We start from the raw sequence: 12395 nt of genomic DNA, 5'->3' as shown, positions 1-12395 counted from the left end.
GCGGAACCCATCACCTACTCCTGCTCATTTATCCGTCTTTTATCTTCTGTAAGGAGCAGGAGCGTGCGGTTGTGTGGTTTGTGCACCGCACGTGGGCACCCGGCTGGTGGGCGAGTGGGGATGGAAACCTATTCCAGGTTCTGGACGTACTGGGCTCCTGGTGCCGGTGAGTCCTCCCCAGCCTCCACCCTCCACCCCAGGGAGTGCCTTCTGGCTTGAACAAAGGCACTGTCTGCAAATCAAGCCTGTGACATGGTGCTTTTTCCACTGGAGGGAGTAACTTCCCTTTAGTTGCCATATCACTGCAGATGGTGACTGCAGCCATGAAATTCAAGAGGCTTGCTCCTTGGAAGAAGAGCTATGACAGACCTAGACAGCATATTGAAAAACAGAGACATTACTTTGTTGACAAAGGTCCGTCTAGTCAAGGCTATGGTTTTTCTAATGTCAAGTATGGATGGGAGAGCTGGACCATAAAGATAGCTGAGCACTGAAGAATGAATGCTTTTGAATTGTGGTGTTGGAGAAGACTCTTGAGAGTCCCTTGGACTGCAAGGAGATCCAACCTGTCCATCCTAAAGGAAATCAATCCTGAATATTCATTGGAAGCACTGATGTTGAAGCTGAAACTCCAGTACTTTGGCCACCTGATGTGAAGAGTCAACTCACTAGAAAAGACCCTGATGCTGGGAAAGACTGAGGGCAGGAGGAGAAGGGGACAACAGAAGATGAGATGCTTGGTTGGCATCACCGACTCATGAGTTTGGGCAAACTCCAGGAGATGGTGAAGGACAGGGAAGCCTGGTTAGTGGTGCTCAGTCCTCAGTCACTCAGTCATGTTCAACTTTTTGCAATCGTGTGAACTGTAGCCCGCCAGGCTCCTCTATTCACGGAATTTTCCAGGCAAGAATACTGGAGCAGGTTGCTATTTCCTACTCCAGGGGATCTTCCTGACTCAGAGACTGAACCCACATCTCTTGTGTCTCCTGCATTGGCTGGCAGATTCTTTACCACTGAGCTACCTGGGAAGCCTGTTATGATGAATAATGGGGTAATAATTGATGGAGGTTTTCTAAAAATGCTGAATTCTAACTAAAGGTTATGATCAACATTTTGAAACCTGGTAATACAGCTGTCTGGACTCCCTTACCGAAAAAATGATACCCCATATTTGGAGAGAAATGAAAAAGAATGATCTTCCATAAAAGATACAATAAGACTTCTAGAAATAGTTGTCAGCTTAACTTTGATTCCTGATGAAGAGAGTGGTGTAGATCATTAATTATTTCACAGATCCAAGTGGGTCCATATTTCAACGTGTGTCAGTAACATTAGACGGCTATTTTAAACAGCATATCATCAGAATCTAAATATAGGAGTACGGCATGAACTGGAAAGAGATCCTCTTTCTATAACCAGCATTATTAATCGACCACTGGAAGAGAAGAATGGCCCAGCAATATCATGTGGTCGTGGAGAACTGGGTAAGACCTAGCAAAGTCAAAGTGATACCAACAAGACTGCTTATCTGACTGAATTCTTCAAGATGGACATGTACCTGCTGTGATTGGGTGTGGTTTCAGAGTGAAAATAAACACTTTCCCATCTCCTTCTGGAGAAGGCAATGGCACCCCACTCCAGTACTCTTGCCTGGAAAATCCCACGGATGGAGGAGTTTGGTGGGCTGCAGTCCATGGGGTCGATATGAGTCGGACACGACTGAGTGACTTCACTTTCACTTTTCACTTTCATGCATTGGAGAAGGAAATGGCAACCCACTCCAGTGTTCTTGCCTGGAGAATCCCAGGGACGGGGGAGCCTGGTGGGCTGCCTTCTATGGGGTGGCACAAGTCAGACACGACTGAAGCGACTTAGCAGCAGCAGCAGCAGCCACCTCCTTCCCTGCTCACTGGCTTCCCTGGTGGCTCAGACAATGCAGGAGACCCAGGTTTGATCCTGGGTTGGGAAGATCCCCTGGAGAAGGAAATGGCAACCCACTCCAGGACTCTTGCCTGGAGAATCCCATGGACAGAGGAGCCTGGTGGGCTACAGTCCACGGGGTCGCAGAGTCGGACACGACTGAGCAACTGCTACTTTCACTTTCCTTGTTCACCTCTTCCCCAACAGTTCATTTATTTTATGATGCTAATGGCCTAATAGTATGAAAAGGCAAAATGATAGGATACTGAAAGAGGAACTCCCCAGGTCAGTAGGTGCCCAATATGCTACTGGAGATCAGTGGAGAAATAACTCCAGAAAGAAAGAAGGGATGGAGCCAAAGCAAAAACAATACCCAGCTGTGGATGTGACTGGTGATAGAAGCAAGGTCCGATGCTGTAAAGAGCAATATTGCATAGGAACCTGGAATGTCAGGTCCGTGAATCAAGGCAAATTGGAAGTGGTCAAACAGGAGATGGCAAGAGCGAATATAGACATTCTAGGAATCAGCAAACTAAAACGGACTGGAATGGGTGAATTTAACTCAGATGACCATTATATCTACTACTGCGGGCAGGAATCCCTTAGAAGAAATGGAGTAGCCATCATGGTCGACAAAAGAGTCTGAAATGCAGTACTTGGATGTAATCTCAAAAACAAGAGAATGATCTCTGATCGTTTCTGAGGCAAACCATTCAATATCACAGTAATCCATGTCTATGCCCCAACCAGTAATGCTGAAGAAGCTGAAGTTGAATGGTTCTATGAAGACCTACAAGACCTTTTAGAACTAACACCCCCAAAAGATGTCCTTTTCATTATAGGGGACTGGAATGCAAAAGTAGGAAGTCAAGAAACACCTGGGGTAACAGGCAAATTTGGTCTTGGAATATGGAATGCAGCAGGGCAAATGCTAATAGAGTTTTGCCAAGAGAGTTCAGTTCAGTTCAGTTCAGTTGCTCAGTCGTGTCTGACTCTTTGCGACCCCATGAATTGCAGCATGCCAGGACTCCCTGACCATCACCAACTCCCAGAGTTCACTCAGACTCACATCCATTGAGTCAGTGATGCCATCCAGCCATCTCATCCTCTGTTGTTCCCTTCTCCTCCTGCCCCCAATCCCTCCCAGCATCAGAGTCTTTTCCAATGAGTCAACTCTTCGCATGAGGTGGCCAAAGTACTGGAGTTTCAGCTTTAGCATCATTCCTTCCAAAGAAATCCCAGGACTGATCTCCTTCAGAATGGACTGTTGGATCTCCTTACAGTCCAAGGGACTCTCAAGAGTCTTCTCCAACACCGCAGTTCAAAAGCATCACTTCTTCGGCGCTCAGCCTTCTTCACAGTCCAACTCTCACATCCATACATGACCACAGGAAAAACCATAGTCTTGACTAGATGGACCATAGTTGGCAAAGTAATGTCTCTGCTTTTGAATATGCTGTCTAGGTTGGTCATAACTTTGCCAAGAGAACACACTGGTCATAGCAAACACCCTCTTCCAACAACACAAGAGAAGACTCTACACATGGACATCACCAGATGGTCAACACTGAAATCAGACTGATTATATTCTTTGCAGCCAAAGATGGAGAAGTTCTATATAGTCAGCAAAAACAAGACTGGGAGCTGACTGTGGCTCAGATCATGAACTCCTTATTGCCAAATTCAGACTTAAATTGAAGAAACTGGGGAAAACCACTAGACCATTCAGGTATGATCTAAATAAAATCCTTTATGATTAAATTACAGTGGAAGTGAGAAATAGATTTAAGGGCCTAGATCTGATAGATAGAGTGCCTGATGGACGGAGGTTCGTGACATTGTACAGGAGACAGGGATCAAGACCATGCCCATGGAAAAGAAATGCAAAAAAGCAAAATGGCTGTCTGAGGCCTTACAAATAGCTGTGAAAAGAAGAGAAGTGAAAGGCAAAGGAGAAAAGGCAAGATATAAGCGTCTGAATGCAGAGTTCCAAAGAATAGCAAGGAGAGATAAAAAAGCCTTCTTCAGCGATCAATGCAAAGAAATAGAGGAAAACAACAGAATGGGAAAGACTAGAGATCTCTTCAAGAAAATTAGAGATACCAAGAGAATATTTCATGCAAAGATTGGCTCGATAAAGGACAGAAATGGTATGGACCTAACAGAAGCAGAAGATATTAAGAAGAGGTGGCAAGAATACACAGAAGAACTGTACAAAAAAGATCTTCATGACCCAGATAATCACAATGGTGTGATCACTGACCTAGAGCCAGACATCCTGGAATGTGAAGTCAAGTGGGCCTTAGAAAGCATCACTATGAACAAAGCTAGTGGAGGTGATGGAATTCCAGTTGAGCTATTACAAATCCTGAAAGATGATGCTGTGAAAGTGCTGCACTCAATATGCCAGCAAATTTGGAAAACTCAGCAGTGGCCACAGGACTGGAAAAGGTCAGTTTTCATTCCAATCCCAAAGAAAGGCAATGCCAAAGAATGCTCAAACTACCGCACAATTCCACTCATCTCACACGCTAGTAAAGTAATGCTCAAAATTCTCCAAGCCAGGCTTCAGCAATATGTGAACCGTGAACTTCCAGATGTTCCAGCTGGTTTTAGAAAAGGCAGAGGACCAGAGATCAAATTGCCAACATCCACTGGATCATCGAAAAAGCAAGAGAGTTCCAGAAAAACATCTATTTCTGCTTTATTGACTATGCCAAAGCCTTTGACTGTGTGGATCACAATAAACTGTGGAAAATTCTGAAAGAGATGGGAATACCAGACCACCTGATCTGCCTCTTGAGAAACTTATATGCAGGTCAGGAAGCAACAGTTAGAACTGGACATGGAACAACAGACTGGTTCCAAGTAGGAAAAGGAGTACATCAAGGCTGTATATTGTCACCCTGCTTATTTAACTTCTATGCAGAGTACATCATGAGAAACGCTGGACTGGAAGAAGCACAAGCTGGAATCAAGATTGCCAGGAAAAATATCAATAACCTCAGACATGCAGATGACACCACCCTTATGGCAGAAAGTGAAGAGGAACTAAAAAGCCTCTTGATGAAAGTGAAAGTGGAGAGTGAAAAAGTTGGCTTAAAGCTCAACATTCAGAAAACGAAGATCATGGCATCTGGTCCCATCACTTCATGGCAAATAGATGGGGAATCAGTGTCAGACTTTATTTTTTTGGGCTCCAAAATCACTGCAGATGGTGATTGCAGCCATGAAATTAAAAGACTCTTACTCCTTGGAAGAAAAGTTATGACCAACCTAGATAGCATATTCAAAAGCAGAGACATTACTTTGCCAACAAAGGTTGGTTTAGTCAAGGCTATGGTTTTTCCAGTGGTCAAGTATGGATGTGAGAGTTGGACTGTGAAGAAAGCTGAGCGCCAAAGAACTGATGCTTTTGAACTGTGGTGTTGGAGAAGACTCTTGAGAGTCCCTTGGACTGCAAGGAGATCCAACCAGTCCATCCTAAAGAAGATCATTCCTGGGATTTCTTTGGAAGAACGGATGCTAAAGCTGAAACTCCAGTACTTTGGCCACCTCATGCAAAGAGTTGACTCATTGGAAAAGACCCTGATGCTGGGAGGGATTGGGGGCAGGAGGAGAAGGGGATGACAGAGGATGAGATGGTTGGATGGCATCACTGACTCGATGGACATGAGTTTGGGTAAACTCCGGGAGTTGGTGATGGACAGGGAGGCCTGGTGTGCTGCGATTCATGGGGTTGCAAAGAGTTGGACATGACTGGGCGACTGAACTGAACTGAATGGTCTAAGATTCATATTCACTATTTTGGCTTGAAGGTTCACCTACTGTTGAAATGCAAACACTTCTGGGGTGGGAAGAACATCCATCAGTTCTTTCAGAGAGGAAAGAGAGCACGCTTTGGTAGGGCGAAGAATGTAAGAGACCCAGAAGGTGATAGATGTCAAGGAGACGGGAACATGTAGAGACAGTTTCAGCTGCGATTTCAACTAGAATCGACTGGACTCCGGAGATCAAAGTAACTTTATGTAATTAGTTCCGCATAAGGAATGATACTTTGACTTAGAGATGGGTGGAAGCCTAGTTCAATTTCTACAATCTCTAACAAGGCACGTTTACTTGGACAAGCCACTAGCCTTTCCAAGCTCCAACTTCCTCCTTGACAACTATTTAAGCACCTAATGCATGTCAGGCATTGTTTTAAATGAAATCATGATGATAATAGGATTTTCTAGGATTGTTATGAGAAATAAATGGAGTGATCTTTAAAAGTGTTTGCTATGTGCCTGGCATAGAGTTAGAAAAACTTTGTGGATCCAGTAATCGTAATAATGATCCCTTACGTCTGTGAATTCTTGCACATTTCACAAAGCACTGTTATTATCTATTTTCCCCTTTAGCCACCCTGTAGGTGGAGAAGGCAATGGCACCCCACTCCAGTACTCCTGCCTGGAAAATCCCATGGACAGAGGAACCTGGTAGGCTGCAGCCCATGGGGTCGCTAAGAGTCCGACACGACTGAGCGACTTCCCTTTCACTTTTCACTTTCATGCACTGGAGAAGGAAATGGCACCCCACTCCAGTGTTCTTGCCTGGAGAATCCCAGGGATGGGGGAGCCTGGTGGGCTGCCGTCTGTGGGGTCGCAGGGTCAGACACGACTGAAGCGACTTAGCAGCAGCAGCAGGTGGAACTATGTTTAGTGTCCCATTTTACAGATGAAGAGACTGAATGAAACTTGGCACAGTTCACTTGCTTGGTTGTGCTTCCTATTGAAGAAGATTGGTGTCGGTTGGCCAAATAGTTTGTATTAATACTTATTACTTAGCCCTATTCTGTAGATGGAGATACTCAGTAAGGCTTAGAGAGATTTTGATTTTTTTTTTCTGACACTTGTGGGAAAAAAGATGTTTTCAAGAAAAGTATGAGCTGGCCTAATGCTTGAACATCTTGGTAAAGGGGTAAAGAGAATCACTTGACATGAAGACAAGGTTGTTGCACAATTTAATCTCTAATAGATAAAAGTTATTGTGAGGGTCTTGCTGATCTTCACTTAAGTACTGGAAAACTTAGGAAGGAAAAGATTTAGATTGGAAGCGAGAAAAGATTTGACTTCCCCCAAGTTGGCAAGTTTGGGGGAAGCCTATCAATACAGAATTTGGAATCTCTATCACTAGCTAAATTTGGAAATCCTGTTGCTGCTTAGTCACTCAGTCGGGTCCGAGTCTTTGCAGCTCTCTGGACTGCAGCGTGCCAGGCTCCCCGTCCTTTATGCTCTCCTTGAGTTTGCTCAAGTTCATGTTCACTGAGTCGATGTTGCTGTCGAACCATCTCATCTTCTGCCCCTGCCTTCTCCTTTTGCTTTCAATTTTTCCCGGCATCAGGGTCCTCACCAATGAGTGGCCAAAGTGTTGGAGCTTCGGCTTCAGCATCAGTTCTTCCAGTGAATATTCAGGGTCGATTTCCTGTAGGACTGACTGGTTTCATCTCCTTGCAGTCCAAGGGATTCTCAGGAGTCTTCTCCAATACCACAATTTGAAAGCATTAATTCTTTGGCACTCAGCCTTCTTTATGGTCCATTTCTCACATCGGTACATTGACTTGGAAAAACCGTAGCTTTGACTATGTGGACCTGGTCTATAGAAATCTTGAATGGTCATATAAATTGGAATCCTATTCAGAGGTGGAAAGGTGAACTAGGCAGAATCTTGCAATGACCTCTTCCAAATCTGGTTCTATGATTCAGCAAATATTTAGATGACCTAGTGGTAGGAGAGGAAAATTCTAACATTACATTTGCTCCAATCATTTTCAACTAAACAGATACTTGTTTTAAAAGCAACAAAAATGAAATGAACATATATCAAACATTCCCAGCGGACCCTGAGTCGATGTCCCATTCTCTACTGAGCAAAACTTTTTCTATCGGTCAGACTGTCCCAAGTCTTTCACTGGCTGCTTGGTAGAAGCACCTGTCACTATTCGGAGACAATAGATCCTCCTGAAGGATTTGCAACTTTTTGTCCAGGTTAAAGTCTCTGGGAAAGACTTGCCCATAAATAAACAGGTTATTGAGAGTATGCATGCCTTCAAATTTCGGTTCACATTAAAACCTTCCTAGAATGACATGAAAATTATTCATTATGGTGTGTAACCTTGCTGAGTTCTTGTTTTGAAATTCAGAAAAGTACCATATGTGCTTGTCAACTGGTGTGGATCCGTGAAAATGCTCATTTATCCCTGAAACATGGCCAATTTGGAGATAAGAAACAAAAATAACTTCTTTGACTAGGCTAGGGCTAAGTCTAGGAAAGAGACTTGAGTGATCGAGGATGCAACTGCCTTCTGTTCCATAGATATTGGTGGAGACACTGAATTTAACTAGAAGGTGTTGAGCTATTTTAATGACCTGCTGTGGTCTGGAAATTGTTTGTCCTCCCCTTGACTCAACTTTTCTTTAGCTGCATCATGACATTAAACATTGCCAGAAAGCAAATGAATTTGTTCTCTTAAAAAAAAAATCAATGCCATAAAATAAGATAGAGGGAATTTTCTAGACTAAAATATAATAAATAGCAATAATAACCAAATGAAATCTTTGATTGGATTATGGTTTTTATTGAACAACTATAACTTTTCTGTGTGTCTGAAAAATTTCAAAATAAGAACTTGAGGGGAAAACAAAACAAAACAAAAAATCCAGCTTCATCTCTTTAAAAAAATTACCTTGGATTATGCTTTAGTGGTAACTCAGAGAGGGGGAATCTCGTTAAAACTTGTTTTATAATACGCAGGATTCTGGCTCTGTACTTTTTTTGGTAAAATGTTTGGTACAATGCCTTACATGATCTTAAATAATATTCTCTAAAAATTTAAAAGAGTCCTGGGTGTGTAATATACAGCATGGTGACTATAGTTAATAATACTATATTGTACATTTAAAGGTTGTTAAGAGAGATGATTTTAAAAATTCTCATTGTAAGAAAAACAGTTTTGTAACTGTGTCTGGTGATGGGTGTTAGTTAACTAGACTTACTGTGTGATCATTTCACAATGCATACCAATATGGAATCATTATGTTGTAAACCTGAGTGATATAATGTTACATGTCAATTATATCTCAATAAAAAAAGGTTTTAAAGTAGAGAAGCTGAAAAGGGAAGCAGATGTAGTTCCTGGTTATGAAACCTGTTCCTCAGGCTTGGTGCTTTAATTACAGCTTCCCCCGGGGTTCGCAGTATGCTGTCTTCATTAGCCCCCAGTCAGAGGTTTGAGTCACCTAAATAGTCTCCAGGATTTACCCACAGAGTTTACTGTTGAGCAGGATGATACAGGAAGCCCTCTTGCCCTTTAGTTGCTGGTGTGTCTCCAACTTTTTCAAGCCAAAAGCACAGCCTCAGATTAGAGCAACATATATTTAAGGGTGTGTTTTTGCAGATGCTGGTTGGGACATGAAGATAAATGTAGGAATGATTACATGCTGAGAACAAAGTGGAAACTTTGCTGGGGAAAGAAGACAGTGGAGCAGTTTAAGTTGACTTCGGTGCATAATCCTATCAGTCTGACCACTGAGTGGGTCTCCGCAGGGATTGTGTGTGTGTGTGTGTGTGTGTAAGGGGCCGGGGTGGGGGTGGGGGAACTACTTTCACAAAATGACCTGGAAATCTCTCTGCAGTTCTTTTGAGAAGAGGACTTGGACGTGTTTGCGGGTGGGGGAGATCACGGAAGATGGGGACCTCTTCAGGACCTCAAGGAGGAATGGGGAAACCAAAGGGAGATAATCCAAGGCAGAATAAGGAATACGCTCTATTTCCCGTGAATTCGAAGTAAATTCTAACCACATCCGTCCTCCTCCCCTTCCGCTGGCCGAATCCGCAGCGAGCGGCATCCCGCAAGCTGCGATTCGCTGTCCGGGACTGTCCCTGCGACTCCCGGCATCCCGGGTCCAGCTCCTCGCTGGCGGAGCTGTCCTGTGCCCGGCGCTGGAGAGGCGGACTCCCCGCGGCAGGCAGCGCCCCTCCTCCCTCAACCCGCCCGGGGCTGCGGCGGGGAGGGGGAAAGGAGCCACCAACTCGCGGGAAACTTTCTCGCGGGAAATGACTGGGCTTTTCCAGCTTCCCTTCCACGCCGGGCCACACGGCATCCAATAAACCGCTGCCGCAACTATCGCAGGTTCTGAGCTGCAGCGATTCGGTGGCCCGCGGAAACGCGTCCCCGGGCAGAGACCAGCGCCCTTGGCCCCCGAACGCGCCCAGGGCGCGGGGGCCGCTGGCGGGGCTCGGTGGGTGCGGGGAGACCCGGCGCCACGATGCTTTGTTTTCCCAGCGCAGGGACCGCAGGCGGCCCCTTCCCACCAGACTTTACCCGCCCGCAGCAATAGCCATGGAAGTTGCCGCGGAACCGAAGGCGAGGGAACCGCTTGGCACAGCACCTCTTTCGGATGCTTTTCCTCTGCACCGACCACTTCTTTCCTCCTTCTTGGGGTGAGTGTAATCGAGTCTGTAGTGACGAGCGGGGAGAACTGGAGGCGAAGGAAGGGAACTGCAGGAGCACAACGGTTAATGCGCCAAGTTGCTTTTCCTGGGAGGGGGGCTCCCTTCCTGGAGCCTCTCCGTTTCGGAACTCACCCCGCTCCCCGCCCCCCGCCCCCCGCCGCCCCGCTCCTCTCCGCAGCTCCCGCCCCGTAGTCCATTCCAAGTGCTCACTTTAGGGGTCGGGCTTGATTTCAGGCACCTAGGGGAGGGGTTGCTGGGATTAATTCATGAATTCATTGATTTTGGTAGATATTTTTTCCCCCTCAAAAACTTGTTTTTGTGTACATTCTGAGAAGGGAGAATGAAAATGGAGGTGAGAGAAGCCCCAGAGGTTGGGAAAAGGGAGATGGGGTTGGGGGGAGTGATTTAGCTGAGAGATGATCCTAAGAGCCAAAGACTAGTAGAAGTCTTTATCGACATCAGGAACTCCAGATCCCTGATTCTGCAACCTCACCCCAATATGTCCACGCCAAACTGCTATCGTTCTGCTGATGCTTTTCTGGGGGAAGATTCTCCAGGGGCCAAAATAACTTCAGATAAAAACCTGCCAACTGTATTGTACACAGGGGATGATCAATGAATGTTTGTTGATTGACTGAACGAGGTACCCTAAGGCTGCATTTCGTGCCATGCAAATTTGCCTTGGGCGGTGAACTAATTCCCTGAAGTATGGATAGATCCCAAGGCACCAAGTTTGTCCAAGTCATTTTGCAAAGGCGGAGGGGCTGGAGTCTTAGAAACTTATTGTATTCAGGTCTTCATTATCCCAAAGTACCCGAATGACAGCTTCAGGGTCAGATTCACTGGTCCAAGGACCAGAAGAGTTCCCTCGGGTCTGAATCTGTGTTGTGACCTTGGGAGGGTTCCTGTATTTCTGGGGGTTTGCTCTTTTCATCTGCAAGGTGAGGCCAGTTGGAGGTGATGTAGGGAAGATGGAGAGAAGTGTGCCTCCCCCTCCCACCCCCCGGATTCAGGAGACAGACTGTGTTTCTCCGTGGAGACCTCTCTGACTCGGATGCAGGTGATGCACTGCAGAGACTGGCTGGCGCCCTTTGGCCCACGAGCAGCGGAGGAGGCGAGGACGGAGGAGGCCCTGGAGGCTGGCACAGGAGCTTAGAAGCAGCTCCCTTCGGGTTTCGGAGCAGAATTTACATATATACTGGTGTCTCTGGAGGCACGGGGTCGCAAAGAATCAGAAGTGATTAGGCAGGGCACACGCTGGAGGCATAGCTGGGGAAGGGGCAATTTTTCGTTTGTCTTATTTCCCAATCTCATGGATCCTCTCAGCCTCCTAGCAGAGGGAGGCAAAGTGTGGAAAGGGAGTTCCAGAGAAGGTGGCTCTGAAGCACCTAGGAAACTGCACCTGCCTGAAGGTCTGAGTCAGAGCAGTGCCATCAGATTGGTACGCGTTTTACTGAACTGGCTCTGCAGAGAGCTCCCCTGCGCCTGTCGGGTCAGTGACAAAGCACTTACCCACTCTTCCCATGGATGACAGTGAGCTCTGTGGATCTTGGCCTGGAACTCAGAAACCTGGAGGTTGACAGCACAAGATGGATGATGAGCAAGAGGCTGCTGACACAGGAATCCCCAGGAGCCTCAAGGTGCCCCCAAAGAAGCATGCACTCCTAGAGCAAACGCTCAAGCAGGCAGTTAGTGCCACAGAAGGCAGGCTGGGGAACACGTCCGTTTCTTTTTTAAGTAAAAGCCACAATGATCTAACCCGACTTCATGGCACTGAGCAGTAAGCCCTGTAAAGGCAGGGTCCATGTCAAGCTGGTTCTTTGTCATATCGCCAGCACCTAGCATAGTGACGGCCCCTAGAAGGGCTCAAGACATAGGTAGAATGGACGGTGAGCGGACAGGAACTTGAACTCCGTCCTGTTGTGGCACTACTTCCTGCAGTTCAGGCCTTCATTTAGTATTTACTGAGCATCTACTGCGTG

Source organism: Bos indicus, chromosome 10 (assembly GCF_029378745.1).
Source record: "Bos indicus isolate NIAB-ARS_2022 breed Sahiwal x Tharparkar chromosome 10, NIAB-ARS_B.indTharparkar_mat_pri_1.0, whole genome shotgun sequence".
Lineage (NCBI taxonomy): Eukaryota > Metazoa > Chordata > Mammalia > Artiodactyla > Bovidae > Bos > Bos indicus.
Note: the sequence above shows the minus strand (reverse complement) of the source record.